Here is an 11877-nt window from a genome sequence, read left to right on the forward strand (position 1 = left end):
ATAGTCCCGTTCCCCAGTTCCGTCAACTAACACGTCAAAACAAAGTGATAAGCGAAACATTTTTTCCCAATTCCAACTAAAAACTTTTTGTCCCTGTATTTATTATTATTTTAAAATAAAAATAATATAAACATAATTTTTTTAAAAAAATAAAGACATTCACCTTCCCTTTCTCTCTCACGACTCCCACCTACCACCACAAGCAAACCCACAACCCTTTCTCACTCACGTAACCTACCCTCTCTCCAACTCTGCATGCTCCAGCGGAGCCCAGGGGCACGCGTCGATTTCAGTGGCCGGAATCGCCGTTGTTGCTTGTTCTGGTTGCAGCCTTTGAATGAAAACCAGAACCGCAGCGTGTGGTAGTCCCCAAAGGTTTCGCTAGCACCTCCGACATCTTGAACTTGTCCTCGTGTTCGTGTCGGAGATTAAGATTTGGAATGGATCATCGAGATCCAGATCTGAACCATCTAAATCCAAATCGCCATCGAGATTTAGATCTAGAATAGTTCTTGCGTTTCAATCTGAAACAATTTTGCGATCTGTTTTCATTTGATTTCTTGAATCTGAGATTGTTTTTTTGTTTTCTTGACCACTAAACCCATTCTAGAATCTGAACCCTTTAAGTTTTTTTTTCTCATTTTTTCATGAAACTTTATGCATTCCACCTGTTTGTTGAAATTCCTGTGCCAACAATTTCCTTGCTTAACCAAACGAGTAGTTGATAATATTAATTGGTTAGTGACGGGTTACAACGAATTATATCGCATAATGAATACAAATAAATAAACAATGAATGTTTAGTCTTCATTTAGGTCTACATAGTGTGTTTTGAATGACATCAAGCTTGTGTATTCCTGCATTCTACTAATATATGGAATTGCCCATTGCTTTGCCTGAGAATAACAATTGGTTGACCACAACAGCGCTGGGGGCGGCAACGGACAATGGTCTTTCAAATAAACCTGTTGTACATGAACAAACATTATATCATGCGCTGACCGTGCCAAACGAACAAGCGAAGTCATTGCATAATTGTTACACTAACTATATTCAATGTACCTGAACAAAATGATTTCCAAACACGTGACCGACACATATGATGCGGTGGCCAGAAGAGTCAGGTGGTGGTTGACTTCTAAGAGGGAAAAATGTCATGCTTTGTTGTTGGGACAACGATACAAGGATTACGTTATACCGTGAAGCAATCACATATCCCATGTCTGTTATATCCATCCACTTGTCCACACTAACCTGAATGAACCAAACATACACATGTAAGTAATTTAAACATTGTTATTAAAAAAAATTAACCTAAAAACATACCTTTGAAAATCCATCAACAAGTAGGGACAACTTTAATTGTTCAAATCTCTCTGTGCCACCGAAGAGGTTCATGTACTCATGCGACCACCTGCCAAGTTCTAACGGCCACGAATCTTCCCCCATACCTAATAAAGCGCCAATGGACCGATATCCACAGTTACCGTCCGCTTTCACATCCACAACGTCACGAATGAAACCTTGAAAGAATGACGCAAATTGATCCAACATCGGGATGATCCTTGTTGGCTGACGCGGTTGAGAACATGATGCACTTCGTTTCACTGGAGAGTTGCTGCTTTGAACAGAATGAAAAGCATCAACATACTCCCAGTAAGACGGATCACGCTTTGTGGATGTTTGACTTCTTTTCATCGGTTTCTTCGGTGCACCTTTAGTGTTCACCTTTGATGGAGGAGGGCACATAGAGTTATGATCAGGGTATGCGATTTCTCGAAGTTTACTCTTCAGATTTACTTTGCCAGCCACATCAAGTTCATCAAACCTTTTAGATATGACCTCTATTTCTTCCTTGATGGTGACTTCCGTCTCACATAACCCTTGGTCTGAAAAGCAAAGTCTCCTCCAAAAAAGATGGACTGACTCTAATGGGATGCTGCTAGCAGTATACCTAGAAAGCTCACATGCACAAGGAAGCCCGTGCGTGCTTCTCATCACACAACCACAAGAAGAGAGATTGTTGCCGAGATAACGTAGACGGTCAATCTCAGAAGCAATCTGATTTAAAGCATCCCTCGAAACCATCCCAAGAAGCCTCTTGTATAAGGTTTTTTTATATACATGGCCAACCACATGCGTACTGGTTTCAAAGGATGCTTTAATTTCGACGTGTTGCAGCGTGATCATGTTGTTCATGGCATCCCAAACACTACATAGGTCTCCAACGCTATTTTGTAGTACTCTTTTGAGAGCCCAATGAGCTGATTCAACCCTACATTTAAAATACACAACAAACATGAAAATATACAACAATTAAATACCATTTAATATTAATCGTTACTAACAAATAAAATCAGTTGTTAATACCTGTTTGTTGTTGTGTTGCCTAGGTGCATGACCTTATTCGTCCATGCTGTAATAAATTTTTCCTTGTGGGGGATAATCCATGTGTCGTTAACATAGTCAACGAACATCGGCCAAGGCGAACAAGCAACTTGAAACTTCTGATGTGACTCATGGAACTCGTATTCGGACGGACAATCAACCAAAGTACCCCAGTTATCCATTACATAGTCCCACGCATTTTTTTCCCCGATTAAAGATTTGCACTTCGCCTTCACATTCTTATCGATATGAAACCTGCACAACAAATTAGTAGACTCGGGAAACACAGTTTTCACTGCATTCATCAGTGCTAGGTCTCTGTCAGTGACAATAACAAGAGGGAGGCGATCGTGTCTTAAAAATAGGCCTCGAAATCGTTCCAAAGCCCATACAATATTATTAACACGCTCAGCCTCCAGATATGCAAACCCAGCAGAGAATGTCATCGCCGTTGGTGTCACTCCAACAAAGTCAAGTAGTGGGAGTCTGTACCTGTTTGTTTTGTAGGTACTGTCTATAAAAAACACCAGATGACATGCATTGCATAACTTTACTGCATCTGGGTGACACCAAAACAGATCACGCACCACAACTTCATCCTTCAATCTATGCCAATGAATGTATTGATCACGTTCGAGAAGCTTCATCAGATGCTGCATTTCGGTATCAGCTCCTCTTATTGAAGAACGATATGCACTTCTTGCATTGTAAATTTGCTTTATCGTGGTGTAACTGTCGGCATTGTGTTCCTTCAACGTTAGCAAGATGTTTTTCGGTTTCACCATCGACTTTGTCATATCAGCAATAATTTTCTTTTCTTCCTTAGTCAATCGCCCAGCGTATGGATGTCCAACTAAGGACTTCGCCAATTCATGATTATGAATCCCACAGATCAACTTCACCATCCAACCTTCCCCTCCACGCACTGGTTTCCCACGAAGCCTGAAGGGACAACCACATTTCCTACTCCCGGTGTCTTTTCTAACGAATTCTTTATTTCTACACTTGTACGTACCACTCCTTTCACACCCAATTAACACAAATGAACTTCTTCCTCTGCTACCGGTCTCTGTGTCAGATCTCATAATCACTGCAACAAATCCATTTTCATGGGCAACTGTTCGAGCCCATTGCAAAACATCATCTCGAGTAGCGAATACCTACAACGCAACCGTAACACATTAATTTTCATACAAACCATCAATTCAACCAATGACTCAAATTATCTATGATTACCTGAGATGTATTAAAAGCATTTGAACAATCGACATGTGGTTCATTCACTCCACATTCTTCTTGATTATCATAATCATAATCCATATGAACTTCTTGTGACATCGCAAAGTCATACCTCCATTGATCTTCGTCCATCTTAAGGACATATGCATCATACACAAGTACATTCAAATTATCATATAACCACATCCAAAAATTTACTACACCTTAAATAACAAACATATTAATAGGACATATGCATCATACACGACTATATTAAAATTATCACTATATTCTAAATTTATAACTACATTATTTACTTAAACTAAACTTATCACTATAATAAACAACTAATAAAACATTTTTGTACCATTATACATTTAAGTTACCTAAATCATTTAATATTATACCATTATACCTAATTAAATTATCCACAACATATATAAAACAGAAATACAAAAAATTATAAAACAGAAATATATATATATATATATATATATATATATATATATCATTATAAAACAAAAAAATTATTAAATGAATTTTATTGTTATAAATTTTAATGTCCACAATATATACCATTATACCTAATTAAACAAATAATCCATTATTAAACAAATATATATATATAAATTATAAAACATAAATAAAAAAAAATCTAATAATTTAACACTTCCGGAAGACCTTCTTCCGGATGTGTTTTCCGGCAACACTTCATCCGGAAAAGGCGTCAGTGCCTAAAATTTCTTCCGCATACACATTTTTTTTACTACTTTTCTTCCGGAAAAGAAAAAAAATACCCATAAAAGCGTACCTCCGACAAAATAGGAAGAACAGCCACTAACAAAACTTCAAATACCGAACACGGGACCACCGAATCTCTAAATACTTCACGGGACCACCACCAAAATAGCGAAAGCGCAACCGGAAGAACACCAAAATAGCGAAAATGCAACCGGAAGAAACAAAGCAACCGGAAGAAACAAAGCAGAAGAAAGCGAAAGGCAGTAAAAAGAAGCGAAGAAAGCGAAAGCGCAGTAGAAAGAAGCGTTTACGCGTTAATTTAAAGAAAATTACACAAGGGCAAAATCGTCATTACATACGCATTAAATATTATTTAATTTTTTTTTTAAAAAAAGTTCAGTTCCGGAAGAAGGTTCTTCCGGAAACTTCCGGAAGAAGGTTCTTCCGGAAACTTCCGGATGAAGGTCTTCCGGACGAAGTTTGTGAGTACTTCCGGAATTCCCAAATTCTTTTTCCGGAAGAAGTCTTTTTCCGGAAACTTTCCGGAAAAACTTGTTCCGAAAAGTTTACGGAAATACTTCTTCCGGAAGAAGAATTATTGAAGGGCAATTTTGCCACTTCACTGTTTGCTGGGTGCACCAACAATAATGCTGGGTGCACGTAGCAACTCCCAAGCAACCCCAGGCCGACAAAAGGCCCAAACAGTTGCACCCAAAATAAGTTGGTAAGCTCTTGACCCAATCTCAATGACCGAGGCAATTGCTTCATGCACCTAGCAATTTTCTTGTATTATATTATTAAATGCAAGTCTAAAATTTAATATATATTCTTATCAATTTTATTGTATTATATTATTAAATGCAATAGAAAAATAATAAAATTGTGTGGTAGTATATGATGGTTTTGTTAAGAGTCGTTTGTTTATCATTGAATTTTTTTAATGTTTTGTTAAGATGGACAAAGATCAATGGATATATGAAAACATAATGCCTGAAGAAGTTAATATAAATGAAGAAAATAGAGAAAAACTTGGTGTGAATGAAGAAAATGGAGAAGAACTTGGTATGTTTCAAAATATTGATCGTTCTGATGCCTTCAATACTTCTTAGGTATTGATATGATTTTGTTTTTCGTTAAAGTAAGTAAATGAATGTCCCTTAAAGACTAAACATGTATTATCCCTTTTGTAGATGTTTGCTACCCGTGATGATGTTTTGCATTGGACTCGCGTTGTTGCATATGATATTAGTTTTGTGATAATGATTATGAGGTCAAACACAGATAGTGGAAATAGAGGAAGGATCTCATTTGTTTTAATTGATTGTGAAAGGAGTGAAAAATATAGGACTAGGAAGAAAGATTTAGTACGAATAGTAAGTGATATTAGAAAATGTGGGTGTCAATTTAAGTTGCAAGCGAAACCAGTGGCGAGAGGAGAAAGATGAATGGTGAAGTTAATATGTGAGAGTCATAATTATGCATTGACTAAGTCATTAATTGGACATCCATATATTGGTCGACTAAATAAGGATGAGAAAATTATTACTAGTGATATGACAAAGTCAATGATCAAACCAATAAATATTCTTCTAACATTAAAGGAGCACAATGCTAGTAGTTATACAACAATGAAACAAGTATACAATGCAAGATATGCATATAATTCTTCTATAAGAGACAATAATACTGAAATACAACAATTAATGAAACTTCTTGAACGAGATCAATATATTTATTAACATAGATTGAAGGATGAAGATGTTGTACATGATATATTTTGGAGCCATCCTGATATAGTCAAATTAACCAATGCCTGTAATTTAGTATTTCTCATAGATAATACCTACAAAACAAAGCAGTACATGTTGTCGTCACTTGATATTGTTGGTGTGACACTAATAGGGATGACATTTTCAACTGCATTTGACTATCTAGAGGGAGAATGTGTAAATAATGTTGTTTGGGCTCTAGAACAACTTCAAGTTATTTTTGTAAGATGTGATGCACTCCCTGTAGTTATTGTTACCGACAGAGATTTAGCATTTATGAATGCAATGACACTGTTTTTCCTGACTCAACCAATTTGTTGTGTTGATTTCACATTGATAAGAATGTGAATGCAAAATGTAAAATCGTTGTTGGTAAAAAAAATGCATGAGATTATGTCATGGAAGCCTCTAAACAAGAGTTTGATGACTGCCTTATGAAGTTTGAAATTGCTTACTCATCATGGCCAATGTTTGTTGATTATATGAAGCAAACATGATTGATTTTCTGTAAAGAAATATTTATTACAGCCTGGACGAATAAGGTGATGCATCTAGGAAACACAACAACTAACAGGTATGAAAATTGTAAATATATTTTGGTGTTAGGGTTTAGGGTCTAATGGATAAAAATAATTATTTTTGTTTACTTGTTTGTGTATTTCAAATGTAGGGTTGACTCTGCTCATTGGACCTTAAAGAGACTACTGCAAAATAGTCTTGGAGACCTATGTAGTGTTTGGGAAGCCATGAACAACATGATCACATTGCAACACACTGCAATTAAGACATCTTTTGAGACAAGTACATATGTGATTGGACATGTTTTTAAAAGTTACCTTATATAAGAAACTACTTGACATGATATCAAAGGTATGCTTTAAACTAGATTCCTGCTGAGTTTGAGCGTGTACATTATGCTAGCAAAAATAGTTCTCGTTGTGTATGTATAATGAGAACTACTCACGGTCTTACATGTGCATGTGAGCTAGCTAGATATGTTATTGGTATCATACCACTTGATACAACCCATATGTTTTGGAGGAGGATAAGTTTTACAGACCAAGGTTTACCTGAGCCCGAAGTCAGCATAATCGAAAAGATGGAAACCATATCCAAACGGTTTAAAGAGCTTGATGTATGTGGCAAAGTTACTCTAAAGAGTAAACTTTAGGAAATTGCCTACCCTAATCTAAATTCTATGTGTACTCCTCCAAAAAAGGTGAAAACAAAAAGTGCTCAAAAGAAACAGATGACCAAACATCAAAGATCAACGAAATGTGATCCATCTTACTATGAGTATGTGGATACATTATATTTTGTGCAAAATAATAATTCTTCAATGAAACGGGCTACATCATCATGTGAACAACCAAAACCACAAAGAAACATGCCTATGTTGGATCAATTTCATCCATGCATTCATGATTTCATTGAAAACATTGTTGATGTCAAACCTGATGATAGTTGTGGATATCGTGCAATTGATACCTTATTAGGTATGTGTGAAGGTTCATGGTCTTTGGTTCGTAATCATTTGCTTAAAGAACTTATAAAATAGGCTGATGAGTATATTAGTTGGTGACATAGACAGATTTGAGGAGTGAAAATTTGATATTTAACAATTTTATAGAAAAACTTTTAAATATCAAATATAATTAAATTACTTATATTTTAAAAATAATTAAATAATAATAAATTTTATACATTCATTTTTAAATAAAAAATCGAAAATTATTTATTTATTGAATAAATTAATTATTATAAACCAGCTTCAAAAAATATAATTAATAAAATAAATACATATTAAAAATATACAACAATATTTATTTGTAAAATAATAAAATGACAACAGAAATATTAATTTATTTTTAAATAAATTTTTTTATTCAAATAATAATTTATTAATTAATAAATTAAATAAAAATATAAGAATTATGCAAATTGAGAATCTGTATAATCCGTATGGGTTGTTAATCTGTATGGATTATATGAATTCTCAATCTGTAAGTTTGCTACGGATTCTCAATCCGAGGATTCCAATTTTTAAAAACAAACACTAAATAAACTTAAAGGGAAGGGGACTCATGGCGACGACGACGACGGGGACTAACAATGTGACGTAGTGGATGCAGGGAGAGGTTAACAAAGGGGAAGGTGGTGCAAAAAAACGAAGGAGATGAAGATGTTGGATGCAAATGGGTGTAGGCAGAAGAGAAAATAATATTTGTTTTAAAATTTTAAGTGAAGAGCATTTTTGTCACTTCACTTAAAATACTGGGTGAACAAGAATTGTGTGGGTGCATGCAGCAATTGCCCATGACCGAACCTAGCAACCACATCCGTTGCCCTCTTTTATACATACATTTGGTGTCCAAATTGGGCTGAGGGATTGGGGCAGAACTTCGTGCTGTCTCCATCTCTTTCTTCAATGATTTTGTTTTCTTAGATTATGTCTTAAAACTGATAATATTACTTAGTAACTAAAAAACTATTTTTATCAAAATACATAAAATTATATTATTTATGAATTTTTATATTATTTTATAATTTTTACAATAAATATTTTTCATAGTTTCTTAATCATTATCATGATGATACTTGATAGCAAGATCCGTATTTATTTTAGTTAAGAGAATGGGCAATAAGCTGTAGAGAAAGCTTTGTCAATCACATGCCTGACCTGTTTTGCATGACGGTGAAAAATATTTTTTAAATAAGTAAAAAATATTACATATTGAATTGTAGAAATTAAATTAATTAAAATATTCTTAATAAATATTAGATTTACTTAAGTATCAATGTTTAAAAATAATTACTCACAAGATATTACTTAGAAGTATAAACATGTTAAATAGATTGTGAAATAAATCATACTTAAAATATTTAAATTAAAAATCCTATCTTTCGAGCATTACAAATTTTAATTAATCATGTAAAATAATAAGAAAAAATAATTTTGAATACACAAATAATTTTAAAATATTACCAATAATTCAAATATGTGGAAAAGAGAAGCTCCACGTTCTAAACAATGAGAAATAGTTTCAAAATTGATCAAATCAATTGAGAATCTTAAAAACTCTTATGTAGGCCAGTTTACTGACCGAGTTTTGTTAAAATAGAAACTTCTTTATCTTATGTATTTGGTGAGAAAGTTCGTGATAGGGTCATTTGTGGATGAGCTTGCTGCGGAATGGATTAAGCTTAATATAGGCGTCATTTTGTGGTATTTACAAAAATGTTTCCGCCTATATTCTACAACGGTCCCCGAATAACCGATATCGTCTTCTAGTAGTAGAATATTGCTTTTCTAGTAGTGAAGGGATATGTTGATGAGCTTAGTATAATCATAAAACTTTTTCTTTGGTGTTACGCGTTAGTTTAATGAGCCTGATGAGAGGGGTTTTTAAATTGAGGTCACTTTTGTTTTTCCTAGTGGCTTGTGCTATAGTTAATTAGTTCCCTTTTCATTGATAAAGTTTTCTGCTTATAAAAAAAATGGTGCATAAGATAAAGTACATTGTATAAATAGTCTTCATAAATGCTTTATTTGATTACTTAGTAATATATTGAATAATTTTAAATATAATAAATATTTTTTAAATAAAAATCATATTTTTATTTGTGTAACCTTTTATACTTGAACTATAAGATAAAAAGTTACTGTCTCTGCTTCTTATATAAGAAACGTACAATTGGATAGATTTTTTTTATTCCTAATTATTAATAAAAAATATAAACTCAATTTAAAAAAATTATTGTATTTTTTTAATATCTTGACTTATTCTGAAATCTATTAATGAGTCACTTACTCATTTTTCATGCAAGTGAATATATTCATTGACTTATTAATTAACAATATAGTATTGTTGGGTAATGAAAGCTCTCACAAATAAAATTATTTATCCCCATAAACGATCATGAGAACATAACAAAGATTACATTATAGGAAAAATAATAACAACATAAGAATTTAACGTGATTCGACACTTCTTGTTTACGTCCACGAGACTGACTCAAAGTATTTCATTATCTCAAAAATGATTACAAGATTGTAATCAACCCCAAATAATATATCACTCTATAAATCCAAGTACATTAATCAATGGTTATAAAAAATTATAACACTCTTACACATAGACATTTTTTTCTTAACAAAGTGACTTTATTTCACAATCTTACTTCTCATACACTCTCTCTCCTCATGTGTTGTTATTTCTTCACTTAATCTCTTCTTTATTTATAATGAAAATTGTCACCAACTATAATAAATAAGTTCTTTTGAAAGTTGAAACAAAAAAAATCTTCAATACATTCATTCAACTAAGGTTCATCTAGTAAAATTCAATTTTTTACTTTATATTTAAGTCACTTAAACCTTAGTAATAAAAATCTAATTCTCAATATGCATTCAGCTTATCTTTTGATTTAAAACTCTACGATTAGTATCATTAAATAAAATCATTATACTTAAATCAATTAATTTCATTGGTATTGTTAGAATAAAACTTAAATTTGTGATACTATTAACTAAAGTTAATCAATTTAACTATTTTTATTAATTTTAATAAATTTTAATGAATCAGTTAATTATTTATTATATAAAAGGCTGGAGGTACTTGTTAATATTTTTTTTATGATAGAGTGAAAATCACTTAAATTTTATTTATAACAAGAGTTTAAAGTTTGTTATAAAATTTCCATTTTATAGGTAAACATGCTAAAGATACAAAATATCTATTATTAATTTTATTGATAAGAAATTTTTGCAAGAGAAATTTTAGTTAGACTTTTCCTCCAATTTAGTTTTTTCATCTATATATAGACTCAAATTAGAGATTTTTTTAAAACTTAATTATACAGTTTCACTCTAACAGACACTTATTGGTTGTTATAAAATTTCATATTAAAACATGATATAAAAGATTCATTTAAAAATAATCAATAATTATAATTTTTTATTAATTATTTTATGATTATTGATAATCTTATGGACCCGTACATTTTGATAATTTTTACCAATTCATAGATGAATTATCTTTACTTTATAATTATCTTTTTATCCTGATTTCATTATATTCTTGGAAATAATATTATTATTAAATTGAAAAATATAATTCAATATATTTTATATTTTAATTATTTTGAATTGAATTTTACCAGCAAGTGTACATAAAGAAAGGAGAAACAATATTTACACATATTAAAGACAGATCAAATGCTAACACGCCTTTTGAATATCTGCAATGATGCCTCTTATATTGCAATATTCTAAGGAGTAACAGTTTCGTCAATGGAGAATATTAATTGTTCTTAGTTAATTTAAAGTATGGGGTCAACAACCAATAGTTGCAAACGAAATCTTATCTTTACACAGCCCTATATATATATGGCGTCCTGCAATTAATATTTAATGATGTACACAATTTTGAATTGTAGAAAGCAAATAAAAAAATGTATAAAAAAGAAAGTAAAAGAACGGAATACCTAATTTTGAAGCCACTAACATAAAGGTAGGGTCACTAGTCATATTTACATTCAAGTCGGTTCTTTCAAAATATATATTTACTAATTAGAGTACGTACATGTTAAATTTGCATATAAATCAAAACTTTTTGGGTGGAAGATTCTGAAATAAATGTGGTATGTTCTAAATATTTTAAGGGCTTCTCTAAAAAAAATAAGGGCTAAAGCCATGCCTCTTTCCACGAAATTACCAAAAAGGTAGCACAAAGATTGACAAGTTTGAAGAGTGAAGACT

General features: G+C 32.2%; 1 long non-coding RNA gene across 1 annotated transcript; it reads right to left on the reverse strand.

Annotated features, from left to right (window-relative positions):
• Positions 1 to 865: 865 nt before the first annotated feature.
• Positions 866 to 1125, reverse strand: LOC121173625 (uncharacterized). Its single transcript, XR_005888841.1, has 2 exons — positions 1063 to 1125; positions 866 to 965 (listed from the first exon to the last, which is right to left on the reverse strand). It is a non-coding gene; the product is annotated as an uncharacterized lncRNA (long non-coding RNA).
• Between the last annotated feature and the right edge of the window lie 10752 nt (positions 1126 to 11877).

This window comes from Glycine max, chromosome 15 (genome assembly GCF_000004515.6).
Source record: "Glycine max cultivar Williams 82 chromosome 15, Glycine_max_v4.0, whole genome shotgun sequence".
In the NCBI taxonomy this organism is placed as follows: domain Eukaryota; kingdom Viridiplantae; phylum Streptophyta; class Magnoliopsida; order Fabales; family Fabaceae; genus Glycine; species Glycine max.